Source organism: Mauremys mutica, chromosome 2 (genome assembly GCF_020497125.1).
Source record: "Mauremys mutica isolate MM-2020 ecotype Southern chromosome 2, ASM2049712v1, whole genome shotgun sequence".
NCBI lineage: Eukaryota > Metazoa > Chordata > Testudines > Geoemydidae > Mauremys > Mauremys mutica.
Genome location: NC_059073.1, coordinates 114,084,619 through 114,104,707, shown reverse-complemented (window position 1 = coordinate 114,104,707; position 20,089 = coordinate 114,084,619). Strand labels below are relative to the sequence as shown.

The 20,089-nt window shown below is 41.4% G+C and overlaps 1 protein-coding gene across 9 annotated transcripts in view; it reads left to right on the top strand.

The window, feature by feature from the left end:
- ATXN1 (ataxin 1) overlaps positions 1 to 20,089 on the top strand; it is a 291,406-nt gene that overhangs the window by 240,851 nt on the left and 30,466 nt on the right. The window contains exon 1 of one of the 9 annotated variants that reach the window (XM_045008287.1): positions 9,349 to 9,420. The exons of the other annotated variants lie outside the window; for them this stretch is intronic. The gene's annotated coding sequence lies outside the window, so the exon portion shown is untranslated. Of the gene's footprint in view, positions 1 to 9,348; positions 9,421 to 20,089 lie in introns of those variants that run through there. 9 annotated transcript variants of the gene reach the window in all.

Genomic DNA, 20,089 nt, shown 5'->3' with positions numbered 1-20,089 from the left:
TTAAACCTTTGCAATTTTTGAGAAATCTACCTCTTTGCAGTGGTGCCAGCTCCACTGTTGATAGCAGCATTGAGAGCAGTAAGTAGGTGACATGGGTGGAATCCTAGCCCCACTGAAGTCAATAGAAGTTTTACTGTTAACTTAATTGGAGCCAGGATTTCATCCATAGTTTTTATTGTCACTCTGTCATTTAACCCTAGAAGGGGTTAAAAAAATGTACAAATCCTCTCCACATTTTTAGTGTGTATCGTCTACTGGTTCTAAAGAGGTTTAAATGACATGGCAATGGTGTAGTCATCCACATCTTGTCTTCACTAGTGCTATCCGGCTCCTGAAGATTTCCCCAAAATTGCCATTGCAAACAACATTTTAGTTCCATCTGCTGGATGGAAATTAATTCCCTTGTTTTGCTGTATGTGTTTGCATATACAGTGTACTGACCTACAGCGATGTTTAAGCCCAGCTCTTAAATATGATAGTCCAACCGTCAGTTACTAACAGAGCTGGTTGAGAGCTGGAATTTCTGTTCCATAGAAATTCCAGCATTTGGGGGGAGGGGGGAGGAGAGGGGGGAATTAGTTCCAAATTGGAACAAAAAGCCAAAATTTCAGTGAAATGAATGAAAAAAAATTTGATTCAGGACCATCAAAATGTTTTGTTTTGACTTTTATTTTCAAATACTAAATACAATATATAATACATACATAATATTAAATATAATATAAATATATTACAATTAACATGTCATTGTAATGTAAAAGTCAAAACAAAATGATTCAAGGTATTCAAACAGAACATTTTTACTTTTTCCCCATTGAAAATCTTGTTGAAGTCAACACATTCCCACAAAATGTTTAGATTTTGATGAAACTAATTTTTTTTTTCTGGAAAGCTGTTTTGTAGAAAAATTTTTTGACCAGTTCTTAAATGGCCAATGGAATTGAGGTGCGTGTTAGTAAAGAGAAATCACTTATTTCTCTAAGGGAATATGATGGGTTGGGGGTAAACAGCAGAGGTCAGGAAAATTTTTTTACTCCCTCTACAGCATTTTTAATTGGGTAGTTCCATTTTTAATTATAGATTTTATTATTTTGCTCTAAAGTATCAGGCACTGCCCACTGCCAGAGGCGCAGGACACCAGATGTGCGAGAATCAGGCCATTGTGGGTTATTGCTCTGGAGCAGCATTTTATAATAACTGCACTGGAAGAAGGCAGCTCCGGTTTGCTGGATGAGAACGGAGAGGCTGCCCACACAGAGGGAAGGCTCTGTGAAGGCCTAAACAGTTATTGGAGGGGAGCAGATAAGTCACCCAGGCCAAACTGCTGCTGTGAAGTGGATTTCTTTTATAGAGGAGTGAAAGTGTTTGGCATCCCAGAGTGGCCAGGTGGGTGTAGGACTGCACAGCTCAGTCTTCAGCTGCACAGACTGGACCAGAAAGCATTAGGGACTTCTGCTCTGGATCTGAATGGAAGAATGCGTAGCCATTGAAGGTGCCTATGGTTTTAGCTGTTGCAGCCTGCTATTCCAATTCCTATTGGTTGATACACACAGTGTGGTGGCCTGAGAATAGGAGTTGTAGCCAGAACTCTGGAGTTCTAATCCTGGCTCCAAAACAGGAACCTCTGTGGCCTTGGGAAAGTTGCTTACGACCTAATTTTCAAAGATTCAGTGCGTGCCAGCTCTCCTTGACTTAGGATGGATTTCTGAAATCAGGCCATTAACCCTTTCTGACTCAGTTTCTCCATATGTAAAGTGGGGATAATAACACGTACCTCACAAGGGTGATACAAGAACTAATACACGTTTGTAAAGCAGTGAGAGGATTGGGGAGCGGGGGGGAAGTATTTTTACAAGGACATGATGCAGGAATGTGCTGATGCCTCTTTGGAGGTGCTGAGCTCCTGTTGGCTTCAGTTGGCATTAAGGGCACTCGGTATTTCCTAGGAGGTACTTGGCACTTTGCAGGGAAAGGAGCTGGCTTAATATTGTGAGGAGCTGCAAGGGTCCCCGTTAGGGTCTTCAGCAGCAAGAAACGGTCAGGCAGGGATGAGACTACCCAGCAATAGCTTACTCTGTTGATGTGAAAAGTGGAGGGGGGGATCTAGAAGCATTTCAATAACATTCTCTTGAAGGGACACCATCAAGATTGACAGGCCCCTGATTAGATTTTCCAGCTTTGTTTTAGTTTACTCCTTAGTGACCATGATGTAAGCAGGCACACAACGCAGAATGTCTGCTCTGTTCTTGGGAGCAAGACTGAATCCTGGCAATGTGTGTTCAAAAGAAACAAATGTGAAGTTATTTAGCTGTAAGGGAACCATCCACTGTTCATATAACAAGCCTATGTTACTGTGAGATCTTGTTACTGTTATCCTCATCCTCCATTCCTCCCCATTTCCCTCCTACTGTTTGTAGCAATAATCCATTGGGTCTTATACAAACACAGGCTGGAAACCCTTTGGTGGCAGGGAGCCTTGTCTTTCTTTGTTCTGTAAGATGTGTAGCACACTTTTGGACGCCAGGTTATTACTAATAATATGTACATTTGTTGAAAACAAAAACCACACACACTTCAGAAATCTGTATTGCATCAATGTTGTTGTGTGCGGCTTGTTCCCCAGACAGGAGCAGACATGCTGGTGATGGAAGGGGCAGTGCACAATGGCTGAGCACCCTTAGCCATAAGGGAACCAACCAGCATGTTGGGTCTGGCGGGCTATGTAAGCATGCAATTAAACATTGCCCCTATTTCTGAAGAAAAATAGATATTCAGAGGTTAGGCGGGGCATTGTAAAAGGATGAACTCCATTTTTATTACATGTAATATTTGGTGGTTCCCAAGCTGTGAACTAGCATATTGAGCTCCATCTTCGACAGGCTTTCCTTCTTTAACAGGGTTATTGCTTTAGTGGGTGGGGGGTGAGGGGGAAGCTGTAGATGTGATCTGTCTGGATTTTAGTAAGGCTTTTGACACAGTCCCATGTGACATTCTCATAAACAAAGTAGGGAGAGGTGTGGTCTAGATGAAATTACAATAAGGTGGGTTCAAAACTAGCTGAAAACTCGTTGTCAATCTGGAAAAATGTGCCTAGTGTGGTTCTGTAGGGTTCTGTTCTGGTTCTGGTACTATTTGATATTTTAATTTAATGATTTGGATAATGGAGTGGAGAGAATACTTATACAATTTGCAGATGACACGAAGCTGAGTAGTCCATAGAACTAACTTAACCTTTTCTTTTACTCAGCAGCAGGGGTGCTGGAACAGTTTTTGGGGTTGGGGGAAGGCTGAGAGCCATTGAACCAAACTGTAAACACTCTATATGATGGAATCTACTGCAAGCCAGGGGGTGCAGCAACAGCCCTAGTTCCAGCACCTATGCTCAACAGTAATATAAGGAACCTACAGGCCTGTATCAATTTTAATTTTGTGGAGCCTAATTCTGGGGTGAGAACTCTATTACCCCCCCTGTAAGGGTCCGTGTACGGGTCCCCTTGTCAGGTGAGGGGTCGCTCTTCGCCTTCGGGGCGTCTGGGAACCAGGCCGCCTCACTACAGGAGGCTGAGTAGCAGTTCAGTCTTGATGTCCCCTAGATCAGGGAAGGGCAACAGGCAATAGTCCTGGGCTCAGACCCTCAGGCAGGGGCTGAGCACACACACAGCAGTTCAGGGGCTCAGACCCTCAGGCAGGGCTGAGCAAATGAACAGGTCAAGTCTGTAAGGCCCTAGCTCAGGGCGGGGCAGCAACACAGATACAGGACTCAGGCCCTCAGGCAGGGCTGAGCAGCCCACAGGTAAGTCCAGGCTTCTAAGCCTGAGCGTTGGGGCTGAGGGGGAGACTGCCACCCGTGAGTACGGGGTGGCAGGGGGGACGCGGGCCCACCCACTCCACTGCGTCCCGGCCCGGGGCCCTAGCAGCGGCGTGGATCCACTGCAGTCAGTGGGGATCCTGGCCGCAACACACTGACATAGGCTCAGTGTCTGCTACAGCCAGACTGGGGTCGGCTATCCCCGGGCCACTTCCAATCTCCCCCTCCACTGGTACCTGTGTTGTCGTGGCTTCGGCAGGGGGGTCCACCAGCATCGGCTCCTCAGGATACGGGTGCACGGGAGGGCTCGACTCCTCCTCGGGGTACCAGGCTTGGGGCAGGCTCGGCCAGTCCTCCTCAGGATACCGGGCTCGGGGCAGGCTCGGCCAGTCCTCCTCAGGGTACCGGGCTCGGGGCAGGCTCGGTTCAGCAGGAGCTCGGGCACCAGCGTCTGTCCTCTCCAGCGGCCGGGGCGCAACTGAGCGCTGGACCCGGGCCTTTATACGTCCTGTCCCGCCCCTTGACTTCTGGGGGGCGGGGACAGGCGGCGGTGGCTCCGCCCACTGAGGCGGCTGTTCTGGCTCGTCCCTCTCGGCTGCGGCTGGGAGCCAGGGCTCCTCACTACACCCCCGCTCAATAATTAGTATCAATTGACAATCAACAAAATTATTATTAACCATTAAAAACAGCTGGGTAAGGTTGCAAGCACTTTGGAGGTCAGGATTAGAATTCAAAACACCCTTGACAAATTAGAGAATTGGTCTGAAATCAGCAAGATGAAATTCAGTAAAGACAAATGCAAAATACTTTATTTAGAAAGGAAAAATCAAACACACAAGTACAAAATGGAGAATAACTGCCTAGGCAATTGTATTGCTAAAACGGTTCTAGGGGTGACAGTGGATGACAAATTGAATGAGAGTCAGCAGTGTGGTGCATTTGTGAAAAAGGCTAATATTCTGGGATTTATTAACGGGAATGTCATATGTAAGACACTGGAGGTAATTTACTCAGTCTACTCAACACTGATGTGGCCTCAGCTGGAGTACAGTGTCCAGTTCTGGGCACCACACTTTAGGAAAGATGTGGACAAATTGGAGAGAATCAGAGGAGCACAAAAATTATAAAAGATTTAGAAAACCTGACCTATGAGGAAAGGTTAAAAAAACTGGGCATGTTTAGTCTTGAGAAAAGAAGACTGAGGGGGACCTGAGAACATTCTTCAAATATGTTAAGGGCTGTTATAAAGAGGACTGTGATCAATTGTTCTCCATGTCCACTGAAGGCAGGACAAGAAGTGATGAGCTTAATCTACAACATGGGTGATTTAAGTTAGATGTTAGGATAAACTTTCCAACTGCAAGGATAGTTAAGCATTGGAATAGGCTTCCAAAGGAGGTTGTGGAATATGGCATTGGAGGTTTTTAAAAACAGGTTAGACAAATATGCACCAGAGACGATCTAGGTTTACTTGTTCCTGCCTCAGCACAGGTGCTTGACTAGATGACTTCTTGATGACCAGCCTTGCATTTCTATGATTTTATGTTACCAGCTTGTTCTCTCAACAGTTTTCACAATATCTGTTAAGAGAAGAGACTGATGGTGCTGGAAAGCATCTACATGTGGGTCATTCACTCGTATCTGCATCAAGTTCTTGGCCCTGAGTCACCACTGTGTTATTGCAGTTTCACGATGGCATAAAAGTGGAGTAAATCAGTGGTGAATCAGACTTCTGGTGACATCCAGCTTCCACTGAATTCAATAGACACATTTCCATTGAATTCAGTGGGGCCAGGATTTCACCATGGAGTGTGCTTTGCTGCAGTTGTGTGAGCTTGTTTTGATTACGTTCATTGTGGAGAAACCCACGTTCTTGCCAGTATAGTGCTACGGGACGATGAAAACAGTGTTCTCTCACAGAGCAATTTATCTGGAAGGATGGTAGGCTGGTGAGTAAAAACTTGGTTAAACATGCATGTGAATTGCCACGTTGTGGATCTGATGACATTTAAGTGTAATCTTTACAGACCACAGCTGACATAGGACACGCTCCTTTTCGTCTTCGTTCAATCTCTGTACAAAGTTGTCTAACAGACACTGGAGTTAACATACATTCCGATAAGAAAGATAATAAAACTATTAAAAACACATCTTGATACAGCTGATAACTGAAGTCTTGATCCTGCACCATTAAAGTCAATAGTAGTTTTGCCACTGATTGCAATGGGAGCAAGATCAGGCCCTAAGCCAGGAGCCCATTAATGCTTTATATCACACCAGTCCCCAGCTAGCACACAAAAATGGTGACCATACAAGAAAGTATTAAAAGGCTCCGATTTTTAAAAGCTTCCTATAGGTGCCTGTAAATTACAGGTGCAAATACCTGTGGGCACAATTTTGCATCCACAATTATTTGTAGGCATAATTCATTTATTTTACACATCTGAGAACTTGTTTTGTGGCCACAAATAAGTACTTGGATGTCTGAATTACATTAGTTGCACCTACAATGATTCGGAAGGCCAGCTATAGATCAGTCTCAAAATCAGACCTGTATCCTACAAAGCAGCCAATGAGAAACAGTCACCTTTCACTTGGAGCTCCACTACGACAGGTATGTCCAAGATAAAAGCTGTCTGGGCCAAATACTGTCCTCGATCATTTGAATGTAGCTGATGGCAAAACTTGACCCTCAAAGACTTCTTCTAAAGTCTCAGCTGAGGCAGGGTCAGCGAAGAGAATAAAAACAGCGAGCTACGCAGACAGACGGAAATTATTTCCAGAAGCATATAATGTACCCATACAATACCATGCTTGATAAACAGTGGAGATAAAATCTATTCTCAAGCATAAGACGAGTGGTGATAAACAATCGTCTTTAAAAATAATGGAATGGCAATTACCTGAGATTGTCCATAATTACTATCATATTTAATAAAATATAGCTTTAATTATTCTACATGGTCATCAAGCTGCTAGCACTAAAAGAAAATGGGAAATTGGCTTGGCTGGTTTGGAGGACAGATAATGGGATGGAGAGATTTTTCACCTCTAGGTTATTGGCTCAAAGCCAGCTCAGGTTGGTAGTGAATGAAAGTCGTTATTGTTTGACGGCCTCTTTGAAGTGAGTTGGTGTTCTCAGTCCAGTTCCACATTCACATAGTAAAAATCATCACCATAATTCTGTGTGTGGGAGGGGGGAGAGGAATTCTTTGAAAGTCAAAGTCATATCTTTTATGTTCTCAAAGAGTATCCTGGATGGCAAGCTTAGTCTGTAACGGGGATATCTATACTGGCCTAGGCACACTAATGCAAACCTCCTTGTGCCCCAACCCCTTCTAGATGAGCTGCACTGGGGTAGTACAGGGCTTGCACTGAGGGGACTTACACCAGTTTGAAACCAGAGGAAGCTTCTCTGGCATACAAGCCCCATTTTACATGAGTGCAGCTCATTTATGCTGGAGGGCCTGCATTGTTGTAATGTGACAGGTGCAATATAGACTGGTCCTTAGAGATCAAGAGTTGAATAGGTTTCTAAGCACTTATACCACCCTGTAATAGCTGAGCACTTACCCAAACTGCTGAACTTTAAGGTGCATCCCCAGTCAGGATGAAATCTGCAGACCTAGTCTAGGAGCAGATTTGTAAAAAGGCTGTGGCAGGTCTAGCCTTGCCCAGTAAACCATGTTTAAATCCCATTAGTGAGAAGTGTGTAAACTACTTTAAACCAGTGGAGTTCATATGATGTTCAGAGCAGTTTTGCAAATAGCTAAGCCACTTTTCTGAGGCTGGAGGGCATGGAGTCCGAATTACCTTCTTCTCCCTGCTTCAAGCAGAGGGTGAAGCGTATTAGTGAGATAAGGAAGCTTAGTGCTGTTGCCCAAACTGTGTCTGTTCTGTGGATAAATAGAGGATTTCAGTCTCCAGCACTGTTGATCCAAAACTTTTCATGAGCCCGAAAGGAACAAACTACTGCAATCACAAATGAATGTCCTTTCTGAATGTCAAACAACGCAGGAAACACCTTCCTAATTATTTACAATTTAGCCTTTTCATATGCGCTTATAGAAACAGCATAGATAATGGGTTAATTTTAAAATGTCATTTATCTTCACTCATTGTGGATGACTTTGTACAGTTCACTTGTGTCTCCAGCACTCATGGATTAATGTAACATCCTCCAATTTGAGAAAATAAAAGCGAAACAGCTCTACCCTGGTATGCTGACTGTATTTAAGCAGTACTGGCTAACAATAAGAACTCCTCAGCCAACTCTGTTGGCTTGAAGGGAGACCAGGAACAAAACCTGTTTATGGACACAGTCACAATGAACCCTACAGAAACAGACTAGACTAATCTTGTTCTGTATGGTCAGCTCAGTATTTCATACCAGATGGATGTTATCCATAACGTTTTTTAGGTTTTACTACTGTACTTGAATTTGAAATAAATTACTACATAGGTTCCGTTCTGACTCTGTTGGTGACAGTGGCACTTTAATTTATATTTAAGCAAGAACAAAAGTAAACATATAAGACCAAGAGAGAGTCAAACACATTAAAATCAAGAGAACAAAAATGAGAAACCCTAGAACAATAGTTCAGAACCAAACAAGCAGAGTGCAGAGAAATGATTTCAGACACGCCACAGTAGGAACAGTACAGCCCCAAAATTAGGAAAACCACAATTTCTGGTCAATCCAACCAAATTTTGAGTCTTAGTTATGCGGGGACAATTCCTTCCCCTCCCTCCCCCCAGTCTGTTCATTTGTCTTTTAAGGGATGTCATCCACATCTTCGTGATTTTGATGTGAGTGGGATCTCATCTCTGATTTGTTCAACACCTTGCATGTAGAACGCTGCAGCTGCTGCTGGTGATCCCAGTGCTGATTTGTCTGCATCTTAACGGTGGAAATATTGTCATAAATGAAGCGGGCTGTGAGAGAAGGCAAACCTAGACTAACTGGAGCATTCTTTAGAGTCCTTTACTATACTTGACATCTGAAAGGTGTAAGGTCATTGCAGTCCAGTTAGCATTTTAGGTGCATTGTGTATGACTGTTACTGAGTAGGAAGGTCCTTTCTATGTGTTCTAGGCAGGCAACAGGACCTGGGTGGTACATTTGAGTTGCAGGTCACGTAATCCACTGGGTTCTTGTTACTAAGTTTAGACTATTGAACAGATGCAGTCATTTAGAACTATCTGTAAGATTCTTTGGTGTGTGGAAAGTATCCCAATTTTGTTGTGGCATTCTTATGTAAATTAAGGGTACAGATCTCCTTGTGCAATGCTGCTGGTAATGCTATATCACAGTGGGACCTTCTCAGTATTCTGTTGGCAGGGCTCTCAACCTGTGAGTCATGAACGGGTTCAGGAATATCACATCTTCCTTTCTCTTCTTCATGGGGAGGGGAGGTGTCCAAAACACTTTTATTTTGTAACATGGGATTTCCATGATGAGATGCCCTGTCCTGATGCATTCCTTTCACTTACACTGATGTTCTGTGTTAATTCCCTTCCAGGGATTACACCTGGAATCTAAGAACCCAGGTCAGGAGAAGATTTATAGCTACTTCTGCCTGACATGATTTCAGCATGGTTCTGCTGGCTAGCGTAAGTGGGGGCATAATCAAGTTTCATCTGTTAAAAACAAAAGATTTTTGAGAATCTACATTTTTTTTTAAATAATGGGTGAAACAAGATCATACTCCGACCAATCCAATATTGCTGTGATACTATTAGGTAGAAGAAGATTTAAAATTAGTTAGAAACTAGAACTGGGTGGACACAGTTTTTTCTCTCCTAAAAGAATTTTTGAAATGTTGAATATTTTTCCCCTCCCAAATAGGGATAAAAAGTTGAATTTTTGAAAAATTTTGTGAACTAAAAATTCAGGAAGAAAATCTGATCGGGTCAATCGAAATGTTTTGTTTTGGTAATTTCAAAACTTTTCATTTCAATTTTGTCCTTTTTTAAAAAAAGTCTTCTTTGCTGCTATACATTAACTTAAATTTCTAACTGAAATGTTATTCTGAACTGAAAAATTTAACTTTTATTTTGCAATACTGAAACAGCTCACTTCGGTAATTTCAAAAAATTTTCAGGATTTTTTCAAAATGGGAAATTCATCTTAACTGATTCTTTCCTGCAAATAGTTTCAGCTTTGACTAACTGGCATTTTCTGATGGACAAACATTTTGTTGAAAAATTCCCAACCAGCTCTATTAGAAACTGGTTGCCCTAAGCTAGTATCAACCCCAGTGTAGATAGGACCTGAGAGATCAGGGCTTATTTCAGTTTTAGCTTCTCTATTTTCTAAAGCAAAATTGTGTCTGTGTCTTTTCACTCTCAGTAGCTTTCTCAACAATAATTGGTGGTTTGGTTGTTTTATTCGCCCTTTGTGTGTGTTTTAATGGTTGTTCCATATCTTTTCTAATATGCATCTGTATTCAAAACAAATTAAATACCATCCATTGCAGTAGTTATCTCATGGCTCTAAGAAAACATAACATTTCATACATAAACACAAGAAGTGGAACAGAAAGAAAAAAAAAAAAAAGAGAGAAGGAACAGTGTTATTTTCCAGAACCAGAGCTGAAAGTCCACAAATCAAAACCCCCACAAAAAATTAGAGACCAGAATCAGAGAAGGGAGACAGAAGAGAACACTCAAAAAATTAGTGTCTCCGGGGACAAAGTGGGTGAGGTAATATCTTTTATTAGACCATCTTCTGTTGATGAGAGAGACAAGCTTTAAATCTACACAGAGCTCTTCTCCTGAGGAAGAGATCTGTGTAGCTTGGGAGCTTGTCTCTTTCACCCACAGTAGTTGGTCCAATAAAATATATTACCTCACCCACCTTGTCTCTCTAATACCTTGGGACTGACATGGCTACAACCACACTGCATAGTGGCCTCAGACACAGTTGTCAGTCAGTCTAGGGCTCCAATGTTGCTTTTATTCTGCAAGTTCCAATTGAGCACAAATAAATAAATTCCAGAGAACTCCCTACCCGTACCAGAGACACGCAAATATGTATGACACATTTCTGGTGATGATATCCACATGTTAACTTGTGGAACTATGGGGTACATTGCATTGCATTTTAGTTCAAAGGTCCAGAGCTGGTGTGCAGCACAGGACTTTTATTTATAGATATATATAGATATATTTATATGTATATGTATATGTATATGTTGGTCAGGCCTTCAACAGATTTCCCCAGAACCGCCATGTTTGGGGTGGACTCCATGGCCTTTTCTGCGGGGAGGCAACCTCACCAACAGGATGATATAGGGGGATTTTCACAAAGGAATCCTCACAGAGATTTCTTCCCTGTGGGTTCTAGCATGTCAGTGGATCTGTGTTAGTACCTCTTGTAGGGAAAATGGTGCTTATTCTTCAAATAGACAATGCACAAAGTTCCTGAGTATTCTAATCCCACCGTAGGATAATGCTCCCTGTCCTTAATTGGGTTAGTGCTCATGAAAGGTGTTTAATTGACAGCACTGGAAACTGAAATCCTCACTTTATCCAGATACAGACACAGCATGGTAGGTTATAGTACAAACTTCTCACCAGGCCTTGCTTCTGTCCTGGTCTGGAAGGAACAATTCAAACCCTGTCTGAAGTGGCCAATGAAATGTGTTGACAAACTGTGTTTTAAGCATGTCTGTCACTATAAAGGGACTAATCCAGTCTCCGTGACCAGAGTGGGCAGGGACTACCTAGCCTATAGCAAGGTTTTGTACATAGAGGATACACAGTGAGGTGATGTGGCATATTGATTTTTTTTTTTTGGCCTGAGTCTGGGATGGCTGTATTACTTATGAATGCTAGTACAACCTTTAAACTAGACCGTGCTATCATATATTTTGTTAATGACAAAGATGAAAAGAAGAGCTGTTATAGAAATGCATCAGATAGTACCTGATAGTTCCCACATAACACAATATCATAATTTTAAAGGTTTGTTTTCTCACAATCTGTTAGTGTTACAAATAAATCCCTGGAAAGGGCAATTCCTGGGTTTTTACCACTATAAACCTCCCATTTCTAGCCCTGCTGAGTCATGAGACACCAGACCTTAAACCTATCACGGACTTAGGACTAAACATCATCTATCCTGCATCTCAGACCAGTGTCATTTTGTGAGAGAAAGAACGACGCATTTTTCTTTCAGGTTATGTTTTTATAAAAAGTTGCAAGTGTTTGAAGCTGTTTGGGGGTGTGGAATGTTACATTAATAATTATAGTGCAGGCGAGGTGGTCAGAAATGTACAATAAATGCCATTTATCACTTTGCACTGCAGCTTAGCCCATAAATATTGATATCATCAATATTCTTTACACTGTATATGCAGTGCTTTATTATGTGTAGTATATGTAGCTATAATAGGCTAGTTATACAGTTTATGGCCTTCAGCATGTGCTTGAGACATGAGTCTGCTTTTCCAAAAGGAATATTAGTTTTCCTTTCAGGGATTAGGTAAATCCAGAGAGCCATGACAATGGAGAGAAGTGGGGCTTTCAAAAATGGAGAGGGGAAAATCTACTTGACACTTGGGAGGACCACGCTTGGAGATGGAAGCACGGTTAGACATACAAATCTCATTTCAGAATGTTGAAATATTGCATTCTCATTCTTTCACATTTAATCATTAAACCTTCCACTGCTTCAGCGATTCTTTATCAAGGAGAGTGAAATGAGTCAGAAAAAGATCCAGAATTGTACAAATCATATCCCTATCTCTTATCTGAACCAAATCAGAGCGTCTACTAAAGTTCAATTTGATTGGAATACAAACTTAAAAAGAGACACAAGGTGGATGAGGTAATATCTTTTATTGGACCAACTTCTGTCCAATAAAAGATATTACCTCACTCATCTAGTCTCTCTCATATCCTTGGAACAATATGGCTAAAACAACACTGCATAAAAAAAATAGATACATTTATATGCTTCTTCCCCTCTCTTACCCCCTTCCCCGACAGCTTTTTCTTTCTACCTCAATCCTTTTCCTGAAGACCCTCTTTAAAAATAGGTTTCAGAGTAGCAGCCGTGTTAGTCTGTATCCGCAAAAAGAACAGGAGTACTTGTGGCACCTTAGAGACTAACAAATTTATTTCAGCATAAGCTTTCATGGGCTACAGATCACTTCTTCGGATGCATAGAATGGAATACACAGACAGGAGATATTTATACATACAGACAACATGAAAAGGTGGAAGTACCCATACCAACTGGAAGAGTCCAGTCAATTGAGATGAGCTATCGTCAGCAGGAGAAAAAAAACCTTTGAAGTGATAATTGAGATGACCCATAGAACATGTGAGGAGAACTTAACATAGGGAAATAGATTCAGTTAGTGTAATTACACTCCTGTTCTTTAAAAATAGTACAGCTTGCCACTGTGCCACAAAGGTACCCCACAATGTGTTCCCGCTTGGTGGAGGCATTTCACAAAAAAGGAAAGTGCCACAGAGAATGGAATCTCAGTGGTAAAAGGGGTTAATAAAAAAATCAGAGCAACTAATATAAGAAAGTATTATCCTTACTCTAAAGAATGGAAAGGTGATTGAGCAAGAGGGACAAAGATCATATTAGTAGTACAGGATAAAAATGGGACAGGGTATGGAGTCAGGATTGCCTGTTGGGAAGAGAAGTCACTTGGGGATGCAGGTGGGGAAGGAAGGTCAGGTGGGTAAGTAGGTAGAAGAGGGCTCAAGCTCAGGGCTGTATTTATTTGGAAATGGAGATCAAGAGAAGGGTAAGCAAAAACCACTGTTTAAAGGGCTTGTACACACTACCGCTTATGTCGGAATAACTTGTCTTCAGGGGTGTGAATAAGCCACTCCCTGAGCAACATAAGTTACACCGACCTATATGCCGATGTGCATAGTGCTATGTTGGTGGGAGAGCTTCTCGCGGAGGTGGTTTTGTTATGCCGATGGAAAAGCTCTCTCCCATCCGCATAGAACAGAGCATCTTCACCAGACGTGCCACATTGCAGTGTAGACAACCCCAAGTGTTTGAATAATTGAAATGAGCTTTAACTGAGGAGTCAGTCTGCCTGGGAGGGAAATTCCTGAGAACTGTAGAATTTTCAGAGACTTGCCTGGTATTAAATGTGCTTAAGCATGCATATTCCTAAGAACTAAGGGGAGTGAAACGTGGCTTTCAAGCAATACATTCTTTAGTCCTTTTTAAAGTCTTTTTTTTTTAGTCCTTTAGTCCTTTTTTTAACAAAATCACATCTCATTAGTAATAGTAGTGTTCCTTAGGAGTTGTTGTGTGCAGTCAGTAGCAGCTAAAATATTCCAATATTAGCCCTGTTTCATTATTGCTCATCAGTGAGCATGGGTATGTAAAGCTCATGCAGTTTTTCTGTTCAAGAATATTCATGAACCAGCTTTTCTGTCTGACAGCTGTAGGGGAGAAATAATGTCCTTTGCAGACTTACATGCAAGGACTATGTAAAGAAAGTGCAAGGACTGTGCGATAAAAGGGATTCTTGTTTGATACTTGAGCACTGCAGACCTGTGGAAGTCTCTTGCATGTTAACAGACACAAGGATCAGACAGAGAGTTTTATTGCCAAATCCTTTTAACACTTTTTGTGTTGTTACCTTCCTTTCCCCTGCTCTTTTGTGTTGTTTATAGCCTTTATTTTAACTGTACGACATGTGTGGCATGTCAGAGAGAGACTCCCAGCAAAACGAATTAACGAATATTCTGGCCCTTCTATAATTGACAATTAATTAGTCCACTCTTCTGGTCCTGCACTGCCAGAGTGGGAAGCACTACTCCCTACTGCTTGCTGGCTGCATTGACTTGAGGGGTTGCTCTCCATTCCCCCATTTCCTCAGCCAGCAGCTACTCACACAGTAGCACCTAGACCCTCGGTACTGGCAGTAGCTGTGACAACGGTATGTGTGCAAAAGCCCCATGCAAAACTAAATTCATATCAAAGAGTGGCAAACATTCAGTTAGCTACCTTTATCGCCTACCCAACCCGTCAGGTTAATGCCGCTGATGTTCATGCACTCCTTACATACGTGGCACTGGTTATCTGCCAGGGTTAGTGTAATTTTCTTTTTTGAATGAGTGAATGAATGAATGAATACCTGATTACGTTAATGAAGCTGAGCCAATGGTGGGAGGGAGTGACTTGGCTGCTGAGTGCTCTAGGAGATCTGGCAGCTCATTAGACTTGCATAATGCTTTACAGCTCCATGCTGCGCTCCATATGAGCCACAGGAGAGGGCTGCAATAATTACTCGGCTTTTCGATTGAAAACAGCTGCAGGTAGCGAGGCGTCCCTTTGTCCATTTCATTGGTGTTTGTAAGCAACTTGTCTTAGTGCCTTGGATTCAAGTGGAAGACGGGTAAGATACTCTCCCAGAGGTGGTCACAGTGGTGAGAAAACAAGCTTACCACTTAACCAGTTTTACAAAGGGCCCAGTCAGTTTTCCGGGCTGTGATTTGCTGGTTCGTTTGCTCAGTGCAACATATCTATTTTTTAATTTAAAAAAGCCCACTTTCCTTTTTTTTGTTTTTTTTAGAAAAATGTATTTATCTTTACTGGATTTCTATGTTTTTTCTATCTTCACTGGTCTAGGTAGAACAAAAGTTTTTCATTTTTAAGAGAAACTGCTTCCAATTCCCCCAGAATGTTTTGATTGGATTTAATATACGTTCACTCTGGTAGTCCTGGCCGATATGTATTTTTAGTGGTCTAGTTAAAAGCAGATTCCTGGCACTACATGTTAACACAACATGTTAATTTGTAAATGTCCCTCATTTGAGAGGGACTCTGATGATTTGTAATCTTGGTTGGAAGGAATGGTTTATTTAATTGCAAGTGCAGTCTGCGACTATGTAGGGTGCTGCATTATCATAAACCCAGATTATTGCATTTTGTTTTAATTGATTCTCTTATCTTCTATTTAGATAGAACAGTAGGGGGACAATTTCACCCTAGCTGTGTTGGCAACAGTACACTAATGATGAATTTGGCCCGTCTTATCCGCCTGTAATACTGGCCATGAAAGGGGGAAGCTCCCTGCAAAGTATGAGACAGGAATAGCTGGCTGATGGTTTTGTCTGAGAGGGTGGGTAGCAGAGCCAGCCTCAAATTTTTAGGGAGGGCCTGCTAAACAGTTTTTTAGTCAAACATACACACATACCTCAGAACATAACTGACTCCTGTGATCACACCACTATGCAGAAGGCCAGGATTTGGGGAGGGTTAGTAAGATGTTTCTTTAGGGCACACCCAACCGTAACTGACTCATTCAATAAAAAGAGTGGGCGGGGGAAACTTCAGTTCACCACCAGCCTCCTACGAGACAAGTGGAGCCCAGCTGCATGTACTGGGGTCTGTGCAGAGTTGCCTGCATTTAAAATCTTTGCCAGTAACAACTGTCAGGGGCCCTGATTCAGCAGAGCACGTTAGCGCAAACTTAAATTGCAGCCCGTAAGTAGAGATTATGTCAGTGTGCTTCAGTCTAAGCATGCACTTAAGTGCTTTGCTGAATCAGGGCCTAAATAATCAGGGACATTTGACCCCATCGCTGGGGAGTTTTATGTGCATTCTGGTAAATTGTTAGCACTCATTAAGCCCTGTCCAAAATTAACTAAATAAGGCCTAATTAACTGATTCTTACCTTACACCAAGGTAAGTGAGATTGCTCGATGACAGCACATTATTCATTAATGAACATTGAAGGGGGGTTTCAAGGACATAGAGGGCAGATAGGAGCTCATCTCCTATTGAAAGTCATTGGCATCTAATGTCTCATTTTGCCTTTGAAAACCTCCCCCTCAGACAATACCTCCAGGCTGCCCACATCCCTGCTTATTCAGAAAATCACATTCTACTTTTGAACAACATCTGCTGTTATGTATAAACTGGCAGCCCCAAATTGGTTGCTTTATGCAATGAGTTAATGGCCTGATGTTCACAGGTGCCAAATGCCCACAATTCCTATTGATACCGATGGGAGTTGTGGGTGCTCATCTCCTCTGAGAATCAGGCCAGACATTTTTAAAGCTTGTTGTGCCATATGTGCATGGGTTTAAAAAAAGGGGACACATTAATGAGCATGTTCTTACATTGCACACGGAATGAGACTTACCTGGCATATGTAAAAAAGATGTGTATATCCACATGCACGTAGAGATGGCAGTTTCTGCATCTTGTTAAGATGGATGGAACATGGGTATTGCTACAGTTTTAGTCACCCATGAGAAATTTTCAATGAAAAATCATGTAGGCAGCTCCCATTGTAGCTGGGTATGTTTTATTTAAATGAAAAGCATCAACAAAGTCATTTCTGCTATTATACATGTTTATAAATGAACTCTGTCCACTCATTTAAGCTGATAAAATGCCCCAGGAGGATTGGTTTAGAAGCATAGTAGCAGGGGATTTGTCATGGCAGATAAGACCATTGGTCCATCAAGTCTGGATCCTGCCTTTGGCAATGGCCAGTACCAGATGCTTTAAAGGAATGTTTAAAAAAAAAACCTCACACAGTGCATCTGTCCAATTGTGCAATACTAGAGATGGGCTAAATAATTCCATACTGACCTATATGACAGTCAGTTTACACTCTGAAGCCTGAGATTTGATTATGCGTGGGAATAGAAGCAAGGCAGCCCTTAAAACATCTGAAGGTAAGATCCCACTGAGGGCACATTTATACATGGGGTGCTCTCTGCTGAAAAGTGTGCTGGAATGAACTGTAGAACGTACTCAGACATTGACAGTGCCTCAGGCCCCAGTGCATTGCAGTCACTAACCTCCAGGACAGAAGGGATTCCCCATGGCCCTTTATAGCAGCTTTTGCTTGTGTTTCATGTAATGAGTCAAATTCACTAAAGGCATAAATGGGTGAAAGTCCATTGTTGTCAGTTGTAAATTTTGTCGGTGCAATGATGCTGCGCAACAAACCCATCTGCTAGGGGCTGCTTATTATAATCTTTCACGAGTGGTTATCTTACACTATCATTTAACATAACCACACATGTTGTTTGTGCGAGGCCGTTTTAGGTCGTACTATTGATATGTCTCATCATAGGATTCCCAGCTCTGAAGTCCAGCCTCTGCCTACGCCCCCGGACAGTCATCATCTAAGCGTAAGGGGCTGTAGGAGGACAGTACTTTTCCTTTTTGTATTTCATGGAGGAACAAGGTTTAGACCTGTCTGAGCCTGATTCTCTTCCGCATTGCATCCTGTGTAGCCGTTCCCAGCTGGGCAAAGTGGGTGTAACAGGCCACCATTCTGTCCTGGAAGGACTTATGTGCATTTTGCATAGTGGAGAATCAGGCCCATTTGGGGCCAACCTTGCTCACACTCAGGTTAATTGGGATTTCACGATTAAATTCAATGGAAACAAGAGCAAGTTTTTTGGTAAGGTCTGAAAAATCTGTAAGGTCTGAAAAATCAAAACCACAAGAATTGTGCTTTAAATATGATAAAATGATGAAAAAATTCACAGAGGATTTAGTTCAAAGAGCATTAGCTTATAACTCACGATAAGCCAGAACTAAGACTCCAGATCCAAACTCTCTAAGTTGGATCCAAAATGTATAGCTCTGGCCCACTCGATTTAAAGTAGGGCTGTCAAGCGATTAAAAAAATTAATTGCGATTAATCGCACTGTTAATAATAGAATACCATTTATTTAAATATTTTGGATTTTTACATTTTCAAATATATTGATTTCAATTACAACACATAATACAAAGTGTACAGTGTTCACTTTATAATTTTATTACAAATATTTGCACTGTAAAAAACAAAAGAAATAGTATTTTTCAATTCACCTAATACAAATACTGTAGTACAATCTCTATCATGAAAGTTGAACTTATAAATGTAGAATTATATACAAAAAAAAACCTGCATTCAAAAATAAAACAATGTAAAACTTTAGAGCGTATAAGTCCAATCAGTCCTACTTCTTGTTCACCCAGTCACTCAGACAAACATGTTTGTGTACATTTGCAGAAGATAATTCTGCCTGCTTCTTGTTTACAATGTCACCTGAAAGTGAGAACAGGTGTTTGCATGGCACTGTTGTAGCCGGCGTCACAAGATATTTACATGCCAGATGTGCTAAAGATTCATATGTCCCTTCATGTTTCAACCACCATTCCAGAGGACATGCGTCCATCCTGAAGGCGGGTTCTGCTCAATAATGATCCAAAGCAGTGCAGACCGACACATGTTCTTTTTCATTATCTGAGTCAGATGCCACCAGCAGAAGGTTGATTTTCTTTTTTGGTGGTTTGGGTTCTGTAGTTTCTGCATCAGAGTGTTGCTCTTTTAAGACTTCTGGAAGCATGCTCCATGCCTCATCCCTCTCAGATTTCGAAAGGTACTTCAGATTCTTAAACCTAAGGTCGAGTGCTGTAGCTATCTTTAGAAATTTCACATTGGTTTCTTCTTTGTATTTTGTCAAATTTGCAGTGAAAGTGTTCTTAAAACGAACATGTGCTGGATCATCACCCAAGACTGCTATAACTGCTATTTATCCGAGAATGCAGGTAAAACTGAGCAGGAGATATACAATTCTCCCCCAAGGAGTTCAGTCACAAATTTAATTAATGCATTATATTTTTAAGGAGCGTCATCAGCATGGAATGATGGCTGAATCATGAAGAGGCATATGAATCTTTAGCGCATCTGGCATATAAATATCTTGCAATGCCAACTACAACAGTGCCATGCGAACGCCTGTTCTCACTTTCTGGTGACGTAATTAAGAAGTGGGCAGCATTATCTCCTGTAAATGTAAACAAACTTGTTTGTCTGAGTGATTGGCTGAACAAGAAATAGGACTGAGTGGACTTGTAGGCTCTAAAGCTTTACATTGTTTTGTTTTTGAATGCAGTTATGTAACAAAAAACCCTACATTTGTAAGTTGCACTTTCATGATAGAGCTTGCACTTCAGTACTTGTATGAGGTGAACTGAAAAATACTATTTTTATAATTTTTCCCAGTGTGAATATTTGTAATAAAAAATATAAAGAGAGCACTATACACTTTGTATTTATGTTGTAATTGAAATCACTATATTTGAAAATGCAGAAAAACATCCAAAAATATGTAATACATTTCAAATGGTTTCTATTATTGCTTAACAGCGCAATTAATCAATCACAATTAATTTTTTTAGTTAATCACATGAGTTAACTGTGATTAATTGACAGCCCTAATTTAAAGCTATAGATGCTTATCCTAGGAGAATTATTGGATGTACAGTATCTAT